Source organism: Eschrichtius robustus, chromosome 1 (genome assembly GCF_028021215.1).
Source record: "Eschrichtius robustus isolate mEscRob2 chromosome 1, mEscRob2.pri, whole genome shotgun sequence".
NCBI classification, from domain to species: domain Eukaryota; kingdom Metazoa; phylum Chordata; class Mammalia; order Artiodactyla; family Eschrichtiidae; genus Eschrichtius; species Eschrichtius robustus.
The window spans coordinates 119,060,769-119,072,583 of record NC_090824.1 but is presented as its reverse complement, the minus strand read 5'-3'; the positions used below and the strand labels follow the sequence as shown (position 1 = coordinate 119,072,583).

General features: G+C 45.3%; 1 protein-coding gene across 5 annotated transcripts in view; it reads right to left on the bottom strand.

The window, feature by feature from the left end:
* Window positions 1-7,220: 7,220 nt before the first annotated feature.
* TCF12 (transcription factor 12) overlaps window positions 7,221-11,815 on the bottom strand; it is a 373,142-nt gene continuing 368,547 nt past the window's right edge. For all 5 annotated transcript variants that reach the window (XM_068552268.1, XM_068552257.1, XM_068552277.1 and 2 more), the window contains one exon: window positions 7,221-11,122. The gene's annotated coding sequence lies outside the window, so the exon portion shown is untranslated. The remainder of the gene's footprint in view (window positions 11,123-11,815) is intronic.

The window sequence follows — 11,815 nt, the reverse complement described above, 5'->3', positions numbered from 1 at the left end:
TGTCGTGGCCGTGGACGGCTCTGGTCATCTCACAGATGCCTGTCTCCAGGATCTGCTGGCTCTTCCCCTCTGTCCATCCACCATGGTGCTGAGTGATTGGCCCAGCCCTGGTCGGATAAGAACAGGAGGGTGTAGGGGAGGAAGAGGAAGCAGGGAAGAGAGACACGAGGGGGAAGGGACCGGGTGCCTATTACCGGGCCTGCTAGCAGAGGAGTCATTGAGTCAGCCCTGCAGGTGGAGGTGCCAGGACCCCCGGCATTGCAGAGCTGGGGGAGGGGGTGGGTGCAGTAGGGTACAGGGGTTACCTCCACACACACACCTCGCCCTGCCCTGTGCAGTCTGTATGTTGCAGAGGATATGACTTGAACTAGGAGTAAAGTACCACATTGTAATTCTCCAGACTCTGTGTGTGCTTGGCTGGCTAACACAGAACCCTCTCATGCACTAGGAAGGACTCCTACCTGTGGAGATTGAAGGTGTGAAGTCTTCTCCTGAAGTAGTGTAGGAACTCTGTGTGCTCCCCGTCCCAGCAGTGTAGGAACCTATCTGCCACCCCAACTAGAGTGAGAACTCCCTGAGGGTAGGGTGACCCCAGCCAGCGCCATTTGGTGCAGAAGAACTGCCCAGCTGATCCCTGCCTGAATCCCTGACCCACAGAGTTGTAAGAAATAAAAAAGTATTCATAACTGAATGATTGAATGAATGAGGGACTGGGACTCAGGTTTGCCCAGGAAACCTGACTTATTTCTACCAAGAGGACCTGAGGTCAATGGCTGGACTGAGCTTTAAAAAGGTCCTGCTGGTTCAATGGCATGTCTAACTCCTCCTGTCTTGTGTCACTCCAAATGCATTAAGTTAGAATTCAGCTCAGTTTAGCAAGCATAAGAATCCACGCAATGCAGTGAATGGGCCTCTGCTCTAAACCCCCCATCATGTGAGGCCCACAGTCCCCTAGGCCCCCAGCTAATGTTTGCTGCTGCTACTATTAGTTTGTCACCGTGGTCAGTCCTCCCTGACACACTCTCTTGTCTGAGTTAACTGCTCCCTTCTTAGGTCCAGAGCCCTGGGTCCGCACCCTGGGGAGCCCTTGCTGTGCTGCCTTGTTATTTCTCATTAATGTCTTGGCCTCTCCTGCTGGTCTGCACTGTGGTCTTCGTTGGGTTTCCCACAGCACCAGGTGCAGTGCCCGCCACTTCAGAAGACCCTGAATGTTGGCGTAGAGAGGGAGGGAGGAACAGGGAGTCCCATCAGGCCAGCTTCAGCCCCACCTGGCAGGGAACTGAAGCTACAAGAACCTGACATGTATTTTTATAACTTTAACTTCTTCTTATGAAAAATGTCAAACATACGCAAAAGTAGGGGAGAATAAAATAATAAATCTTCATCCAGTTTTAAGAATTATCAATATTCTGACATTCTTGTTTCATCTACTCTATTTTTTTTTTTTTTGCTAAAATATCTTAAAATAAATCCCAGATATCACAGCATTTCACCCCAAAACACTTCCAAATGTGTGATCAAGAGGTAGCATCACCGAATTTGGGGGTCGAATGAACCGCAAAAGTCATCCTGTGTTCTAACAAGCCAGCCGGGGCTGGCAGGCTGTGCAGTAGGTACCCAGCCCCTGGGACGCCCCTGGCCCAGGAAGATGTAGGGTACTTCGTGGAGACTGTAATCAGCTCTCTGCCAGGATTTTGGAGGAAGGCCCCCTGGGGTGACTGGTTTAGTTCTTTCTGCGCCCATCAGAATCCATCCAAAGGGGCCTTTTCCTTTTCTCCAACTTCCCTCTCCCTGACACCATACCCTGGTGATTTAGGGATTGCTGTTTCCATTTTATAGGCAAAGCAGTTAATGCTCAGAGAGGCCAAGTGACTTGCCTAGGGTTACCCAGTCAGTGGAAGCAGAAGCAGGTTCTCACTCAGTTCTGTTGAGCCCCAGAGCCTCAGCGGGCTCCACTGTTGGCACCGCCTGCTGGGCAGGCCCCTGTCCTCAGTTTATCCTCAAGAAGAAACAGTCGGCAAGCACCCTCTTCTCAACGGTCAACAGGGGAGGGCAGGCTCCTGTGTTTCTCCTGGTTGGTGGCAAATGTTGCTTTTGAAAAGGCGGCTTTGGGGGAGGTTTTAGGAAGTGTGTTAAACGATGGAAGGGGGCTTCAAAGCGATGCTCAGACACACACCATTGGGAGCTCTCCTCCCCAACACTGGAGTCTGCGAAGTCTCTGCTCCAGCCCTGCCCACGCTGCCCGTGGGCCTCAGCCCCATTGTATCTCCTGTCCTTTGATGTCGGATAAACCCAATTCATCTCTTTCGTATCACTACAAAGCGGCCTCCTCATTGCTTTGTTTAGACAGTCTCTCTCCCAAATATTAAACATTTGGTCTTCCCAGGGCCCCCCAAGCTCTTAACCTCATCAAGGTTGTTGCAGAATCCACCTTTCCCCACACTGATTGGCACATTCTGCTCTCCCCATCACCAGCCTTCCTGGGCAGATCTGGACATGTCACCCCCATGCAAGCTGCTCCGGGACACAGCGCTTCCTTGGGGAGAGGGTCACTGCGGTACGGTTCTCAGTCCTGTGGGGACCCCTGGAGAAGCCTCAGGGAAATGGGGACGCTCCGGTCGGTCATGTGAGGGATCGGGGTGCCTGTCTTCCCCACGCAGGCACCTGGGGGGCCTTTGCCCTTGGTGGTGGCCCAGCACCTAGACCAGGGCCACCCGCCAGCTGGTGGGGGGAGCAGACACTCCAATTTCCAGACCACAGACTACCCGGAGTGGCCTGTGTCTCTCCAGATACCACCCGCTTGGTACCTGGGGGTACCGCAGGCTCTCCTTCTCCTTCAAAGAGCCCACTCTAATCCTGGAGCACCCCATCTCCAGCCTTGCCGGCCCTGCCACCCTTTCTTTAGGTAGGGAAGTGGGCTCCCGTTGCTTCCTCCTCCACAGCTCTTTCTGTTCTCCCCTCTAAGCATCCCTTCTGGTCCCATGGCCCTACGCCACCCAATGTCACGGGCGAGACCTGTGCTAGGCTCCACTGTCCGCTGTCACCCTGTCCTGCTGTCTCTCTCCATGGTCCCCAGAGGGACTCTGCCAATTGGGGCTGCTCCCTGGATGGCCCTCCTGTCTCCTCATGGGTCTCATCGCTCTGGATGAGCAGAAAACACCCTCCGTCCCCTGCCAATGTGGGGCTCGGGGAAGGTTTCAGAAGGGACACTTGGGCAGAATCTTCTTTCCTCCTTCTTGCCCCCCTCCGGCCCCCTCCTCCCGCTCTTCCTCCTTTCCTTCCTTCCTGCCTTTCTCCTCTCTTTCAACTTGTCATGAAAAATGTCAAACATCTACAAAATAAAGAGCATAATGAACCCCCATGTATCTGTCACCCAGGTTTAACAATGATCGACTCACAGTCTTGTTTCATCTAAACCCTCTCACCCCACCCCACCCCCGCTGCCTGCCCTACACCGAAGCTAATTCCAGACACCTCTTCATTCCCTCTGTAAATACTGCAGCATACGCATCTCTACAAGACAACGACTTTCAGAAAAACAATCACACCTAAAAATATAAACAATTATTTTCTTAATGGCTACATCATTTTTTGATTTGCTGCTCCCTTGGTTTGCTTTCGTTAGGTGGGTTAGAAAGTGCCTCCTGTGTGCCATGCACCTCTGAACTCCTCAATTCATTCTCAGAACCATCACACGAGCTAGTACGATTGTAAATTATCCCCATTTTACAGAAGAGGAAACTGAAGCTCCCAGGGGTGAGTTTTGATTGGCCAAATCTCACGGCTAAGTGAGGTCCCTCCTTCCTCCCTTTGCCCTCCCCACCACCCGTCAGTCCTGGCTGGAAAGTTCTAGAAAATGCTAGTAATAGCGTTAGGGAACCCTTGACCAAAACCGCCCGCCTTGGCCAGGCACGATGATAACCTGCTTACCTGAGTTGTCTCACCACAGGAGGCTCCCATAAGAAACGCAGTGCTGCCTCGGAAAACTAACCAGGAGAATTCAGGAGGGGCCCAAGGAAGGAGGAGACGACCAACTTCCCAGAATCCTTCACGCTGGAATCCATCTTGGCTGAGAGATGCGTGCGCAACCAGGAAGGACCCTGAGTCACCAGGCATGGGCCAAGCAAGATGACTGGCCAGAGAAAACTCGGAAACTAACCCCATCACCATAAAACACAAGGCTGCGAGCCTCGTGGCACAGCAGTTCTCCTGGGTTCCCTTACCCAGCTGCTCTCCGCCTGGGCGCCCCTTCCCAATAGTCTCTTGCTTTGTCAGCACGTGTGTCTCCTCGGACAATTCATTTCCAAGGGTTAGACAAGAGCCCCCTCTTGGGCCCTGGAAGGGGTGTCCCCTCCTTCTCAGCTGCAGGAAATGTTTCCTTTCACTATCTGTACTTGGGTCTCAGGGTGATTACCCCCTCCCCATCCAACCTTTCTCTCCCAGCCCAACGGAGCTGAATTCTCCCCTGCGGCAACCTCAGCCCCTGGAGGCTGAGCAAGCCTAGAGCACGTACTTCAAAGCGACGCGCTTAATCGCACCTTCCTGTGCATCATTAGGCAGGGAGCAAAACAAAGAAACTAAAGGCACATTTTCATATGAGATCCTTGCAGGAAGACACCCCCTCCTCAGCAATGTTTGTGCTCTTGGGTTGGTTGGGAGTAGGCACTCAGGTGCTGGAATATGTTTACCTGCTTCTTCCTCGGTTTCCTGCTCCTCCCCCTCCCCCTCTGGGACAGAAGAAGAATAGTTCCTTTGTGTTTTCTTTCCTTTCTTCCTGTGCCTAATTAGGGATTATGCTTGGGAATCAAGCTAATTAATCTCTGCCAGTCCGGGGTGAGATCAAGCTCCTTGCACTATCAGGGTGGATCAATACCTCCCTGCTGAAAGAGGGAGCTCTTTCAGCACAGGCTTTACTGGGGGAGAGGCAGGATGACCTCTGGGTGGCCTGGAATGAGTGGGTGTGGTGGCTCAGCCCGACAGGATGGAGGTGTCAGGAGAGGCTCCTGGGGCTGGAGCTTGAGTGTGAGGTGGCCCCATAAGTAGGACTTCCCAATGCCCACAGCCCTGCAAGGCAGGGGCCAGAGCTTCATTACTGTGCTGCTTTGGAACATCATCCAGCTTCCCTGAGTTGTGAGGATGACCACTGGGAGTACTCAGACGGAGAAAATCTATCACAGCTGATGGCTGGGTGTGTTTCAGGACAAGGTGATCCCTCCAGCTTGCGGACCAGAGGCCCTGCCCCGGGCTTGCTCCCAACACTGGGCTACCACCTCAGTTCAACAAGGACCAGGAGAAAACTCAGGCTTGTAGGAAGGGGCTGAAGAAGGCCAGACAAATGGGAGAAAGCAAAAAATCTCATAGGGCTGCAAGGGACTGAGGAAGAACTCACCCTGGAAGCAGGGGAAGAGTGGTCTGTTTAGCGCTTCTAAAAAACTCGTGCTGTCTCTGGGGGTTCTCACAGCCTAGGCAGGTTAGATCTTCAGAGATACACTGGTGGTCCTCACCTCGAGGGGAAGACGCGGTTGTACGTCTTCCTAAGGTTATTAAGAAACCAAAGACAAATGTATTAAATGAAAGAGACTGGACTTGAAGGAACCAAGGTGTTAAACCCAAGGTGTTAAACCTTTCATATATATATATGTATGTATGTATAAAAATATATTAAATGAGCTCAAATCCCACATTAAATAGTAATTTTATTTTGCTATAAAAATTTGAAATGATTTTTGTAATTGTTTTTAAAATTAATTTCATTTTTGCAGTTTTTTAATCTTTTGGCACAATATTTTTCAGGTTGCATTTTCACAGGCTTTAACAGGCTTGGAAGCTTTGGGCATTGTGCTTGCAGTTTCCAAGGCTAAAATGGCCCGGAGAGCCTGAGAGACTACACAGCCAGGCACCCTGTCTAGGGGGGCACCCACCCTCAGGAGTGAGAAAGGAGAACCTGGCTGCATGCAGCAGTACCCCACATCAGTTCTGGGAGATTAGCGGTCTAGGCCAAAAGGGAACAGAAAAGCCCTTTAAGGATGTCTTCTGGAATAAATGATTAAAGAGGGAAAGAAAAAGAAGACAAGAAAGGTATTTCTACTTACACGAACGTGCCCCAAGTACAGGACAGAGGTAAGAGCTCCGGGGGCTGGGGGCAGCATACAGAAACACCTCAAAACAATGAGGACATTGTGGCCTTCCAAAGCCAGGTTGCCACAAAGACCCTGTGGACCATCCACTGACCCAGAAGACAGGGACTATCACAATGTCCTGTGAAGAACACCAGAATAACACAGCAACTTTAGGGACTCAGACCCAGATTATACCAGCCTACATAATGGCCCATGAAAATGGAGGAATGGAATTGTCCTTCTTGATAACACATGTAGGTTTCCTTGACGGCACAATGCCAGGGGAGAAAGAATTGCAGTTTTTGAAATACTGATGAGCCTGCTGAGGTCAGCTGTGGTCCCAGTGACTGCAGAAGACCCTTGGGTTTTGTTCTGCCAGTTCTGTAGCAAGTAGCAATGAGGTGCTGTGAAAGCCATTGAGGTGCACCTCTGAGACCTCCCTTCAAGGGATAACCAGTCAGGGGAGTGCAGTTAGCTCTCAGCCTCCAAGTGCAGAACTTTGGAGTTTTCAAACTGAGGCCTGTCTTCTCAGGTAACTCCCAGGTGACTGCCCACCACAGGGACACTGGCACCTTACCACTTCTGTCCAACACAAGACTCCTCAATGGGCACTCTTCTTGGACCTCAGGACTTTGTCCAGAGCTACAGGCAGTCTGAGGTTCTCCTTACCTAGTCTGCCTTCCTCTCCCCTTCTTTCACAGATGTCAGACCTGCATCATGGTCTGAAGCCCATCCCTAATTACTCCTGATTCCTGTCCCTTTTGTTTCCCCCAGGTACTACCTCCAGTAAATCCCTTGCACTTCTATCTTGGTATCTGCTTCCTGCGGACCCAAAATGACTTAGCTGCCAACCCATAAAGTGTGACTGGGCAAAGCCTACTGGCTCACTCTTTTGAAATGTGAAGGTTTAAAAAAAAGTCCTCATACAACGTACCCAACGGGAGGGCATTGAACGTGTTTCACTGGCTTGCCCCCAAAGAATGCAGACTCCTGCAAAGGTGGGTTGACATCTTCTTGGGGTTGTTTTTACCACCATTTACCTCTCACACAGGATGGCTGAAGAAGAATCTTCCTGGGAGCTGGTTAAAAGGAGAGCTACTATTTATTTAAAAAATATTTATCATTTATTGAGTACTTATGTGACAGGAACCAAGGTAAGAGCTTTCCATACATTGTTTCATTCAACACTTACACAATTCTAATATGTATCTCCATTTTTCAGATAAGGAAATGGAGCTAACTAGATGTTGAGCCTGGACTGAATCGAGGACTGTTTGATGCCAAAGCTAATACTCTTTAACCTTTGACACACACACACATGCATGCACACATGACGTGATGTACATTTAAATTTTGAGTTTCCATGGAAGAAAAAATATGTGAACTAGAGGAGAGAAAAACGAAAGAAAAAAATGTAGTAGAGGAGAGAAAAAAGTGAAGCCACTAAATAGAATTGGCCTAAAAATCTATAAAGACAAAGGACAAAAAGTAAAGGCAAGAAGATTTTGTGGGACAAGTTTTAAGTGTCTTGATCTGTTACTAGTTATGTGCTTTTGGAGACATACAACCTCTCTGGGCCTCAGTTTTTATAAATCTATTAATGAGGTGGTTGACGAGATGGTCTCCAGATTTCATTTAACTCTAATATTCTATGTTTTATTCTTAGATAGAGCTTTTTATTTATCAATTTTTATAAAGAAAAATCAAACTAAAATGTTTGTTTTCATCAACTCCTACAAGTAAAATGATCTGTTGGGCCTCCAATGTGAACAGTGGATTTCATAATTCACCAAGAGAAGCAATTTGCCAGGATCCCAAGAGGGTGTGATGATGATCTCGGGTGTCTCACATATAGGCCCTACGAAAGTTTGTCCAAAAAAGTTCATCCACTGTTTGTTTTAGGCTCTTGCTTGGCTGAAGTCCTTGTGGATAATCACTATGCATGTTTTTGGCAGGGGGGTGGAGTGGGGCTGTATGTGAAAACTGGGATAAGAGCAGAACTTTGAATCTAAGAACAGTAAATAATACCATCTCCTAATTATGAGATAGGCTTTTTGTGAGAAAAGGGACATAAAACATGTGAAAGTGCTTCAAAGAATGTTAATTTGAAAAGCTTCATTTGAGTCCTTTTCCATCTTCGTTTTTCTGTAGATCTACAAATAAGCAGATTTTAACTACTAATCACCATTGGTAAACCTTCAGGAAAAGGCTAAAAGGCCACTATCAGTAGAGAGGGCAAGAGGAGAAACATATAACCCAGAGAAGCTATAGACTAGATTAGCAGCTTAGTTCTACAAGTCTGATTCTGTCCTGATGGGTTTCCCAGATAAGGTCACAGACAATGCACATAAGAAAAGCAGCGTGGTCCTTAAACATTTTTGCCACACACACAAAAAAGGAACTATGTGAGGTGATGTGTTAACTAACCTTGCTGTGGTAATCATTTTGCAATATATACATATATCAAATCATGACGTTCTACATCTTAAACATACACAATATTATATGTCAACTATATCTCAAGAAAGCTGGGAGAAAAGAAAGAAAAGCAGTGTGAGCATTCCTGGGAGCAATGAGATGGAGGAAAAAAAACCAAAATGCATTACTGTTTGAGAGAGGAATGTAAAAAACTCACTAGTTTACTATGTTAAAAAAAAAGATGGCACATTTATTGCTACATAAATGTTATATACATATTGTGTTTTCTGTTACAGTGACAGAAAAAATTTTGAACTTCTTGCTGCTGGTTCAAAAGGTTTATCAATAATACCTTGAATTTGACACAGGATACAAATCTGCAATAAACCAACAATGGAAACTGGAGAACAAGATGAGAAGCAATTCATCTCGGACAATTAGCTCTTACAATACTCCATAGGTACTACACGGTATGCTAGAATTCTACTATGGTCTTAAAATGCTATTGTAAATTTCTGATATTAATGAACAGGTTATGGTAAATAACCCTACATTTTTACTACCTAATATAATAAAATAAAGTAAGAAACTTTTTACTGAAAACTTTTCGATTTCAAAAATCTAGAAAGAGTAATATTTAGAATTCAAGAAATTTTCTTACAAGATTATTGTATAAAAGACTAGCTACAGTGAAAAATAAGCCAAATGTTTTTTTCTTTCTATTTTATGAAGGAAAGCTTCTGGGCATACTGCAAAGTCTAATATAGCGAAAAAGACAACAAGCTCCGAAGAAAAAAGGCCAGGCAGTGGCATATGTTCACTCACACATCATAAGCAACAACTTCTGTTTTAGCTGATTAACACTGAAATGAAGAACAAGGCCACAGAGAGAGTCTGATGTAACTGGAGAATATAGGCAAATTAAAGTTACCAAAAAGTCCACTACGTTCACCAAAGACTGATTTGTTAGGAATCATCCTGATTGGAGAATCTGAAGTTCTGTCTTAATTGTTTTTGTTCTTTCAAATTAACAGAAATCTTTAAGTTACATAGTGATTTGGGTCCTTTCTTCTGTGTGCTGATTGCCCTTGTTGAGATTGGCTATAAGGAATTATGAAGCCAAGACAACCTTGTTTAGCATGTTTTTCTCTCCCAGGGTTGTTGTGGTGGAAGACAGGTTTCATGGAAGTTCAAAGTGATTATTATGTCTTAAAAAAAAACTCTTAAGGATTAGAGACAGAGGGGTGCCTTAATGCACAGTATTAAGATGGACTGACAAGGACTGGTTTAATGCTAATCTGGCTCATCTTCTTGGGACAGGGCAGATGGTTTGCAGTTGATTACATCACCCACTGAATTCCTCCCCACTAACCAGCCATCCAAATGACAGAGAAATAAAGGCTAGAATAAGGACACATGGGTGACCATTGCTCTTGTATTCCATTAGGTAATTAGCCTCAGAGTGGTGTGTTCATTTATCACACTACCTGCCTTGGTGACTACTGGGTTGTTATGTTCAACATAATCACAGCCTGAAAATCTTCTTTGTATTTTAAATCCACTTTGTGCTTACTTACAGCTAACACTTTATAAGTACTATATGTAGTACTTACTGCTTGGAAAACAAAGCAATTTCTAAAAAGTAAATTCTTCCCTTGTAATTTACACTTCTTTCTATTACAAGCTTTACTATGAAACCTAGAAGCTTGAGAAGTCTTGTTATTATTAGAAATAAAGCAATATTTATTTGGGGGAAAATATAGGGGACAAAATTTCCCCTTTTAAAATCTTAGCTAGGCTATGGTCACAGATGGTCTCTGCTTATCTCTGTAAGGTAAATATGCAAAGCACATAGGGCTACATGGAGGATTCTGGACTGTGACCATAGCTATTCAGATTCAGAGACCAAATACAACACCCACAAAGAAAAAATAAAAATGAATGAAAAAATGAGCGCAAGAGAAATGCTATACCGAGTAATATTTTCCTATTTCTTGGAAAACACTATTCATATGGCAAAAGGATAGGAGAGGGCAACGAAAGACTTTTCCCTTCCTTTTTAAGACACTAATAGGTATGCCGGGAATGCTAAGGGCCAATGGTTGTCACTGCTTTGTTCTCTGCACGTGAACAGCTTTAACTAATGCTGGCATCAGCTGAGTGGAGATCAGCTTTCCACATTAACTTTTTCCCTTTATATGTAGACCTTACAGTTCCATAACAATAAATAAAATTTGTAGTTACAATGCATTTGTCAATTCAGTTTAGGCACAAGGCAACTTCCACGGTGAGTGGAGCGATCGAGACAGTCTCTGATTGTGCAGAAGCGACACACTGCTTGCAACAAAATGATACGTTGCGAACATCTCATGGGCTGATGCTCTGTCTGATGAGCTTCCTATCTTCACTTCTGATGGAAGTGTTGACCAGCTGCTTTGATCGTAGGATTACATTTGCATTTCTTGCTTCAAGTGTTTTGTTTTTTCTTCTCCCTCCTATCAGGTTTGTGTCTTCAGATAATCTGAGTTGTCCAAGTCCTTATGAGGAGAGGTCACCTTCTATCTAGCCTACTGATAACTCTGGAACTGTGGCAGGGAGAGCCAAGGGAGAGAATAGAACCAATTAGGACATCACGGTTAAAAATAAACACCTCCCCAGAAACAAAACAAAACAAAAAACAAGTTGGTATTCCTCATTTATACCCAGGTTTACACTAAATTAGCAGTCGGCTACGTGACTTATAAATGAGGTTTTTTCTTTTAAGGTGTAACTGGTTTTACTTGATGTATGTGGTAAGATTTTTAAAGGAGATCATGTAATTATAGAATCACAAGATAGAGGATTATATAACAGCTGTGGTAATTATGCAAACCTTAATTTTGGCAACATTCAGGTTGGCAATACCTGAGCTCTGAGGTTCTACTCATCCAGTTCTCAGTGGAGAGACGTTAAAACATATATTTATTGCTACATCCAGTCCACTGTACTGTGTTAACTGTTTACATCTATCTCCTCTAAACTGAAAGTTTCTGAGGGCAGGGACCATTCTGAATTCGTTTTCACATTGGTTTCAGTTACTGGTCCATGGTAGGTCCTCAGTAAGTGTTTGTTCAATGAACTTATTAAGAAAATTTACTGTATTAGTACAAATTTTATGTTTATATTCTTAATATACATAGTAGTAGCTCTGAAATTTCCCATTTCAGCCATTTTGGATGGAAATAGCTTTAGGAAGAATCATACTTTTCACCTCCTTATTAAACAAGGGCCACAGTATG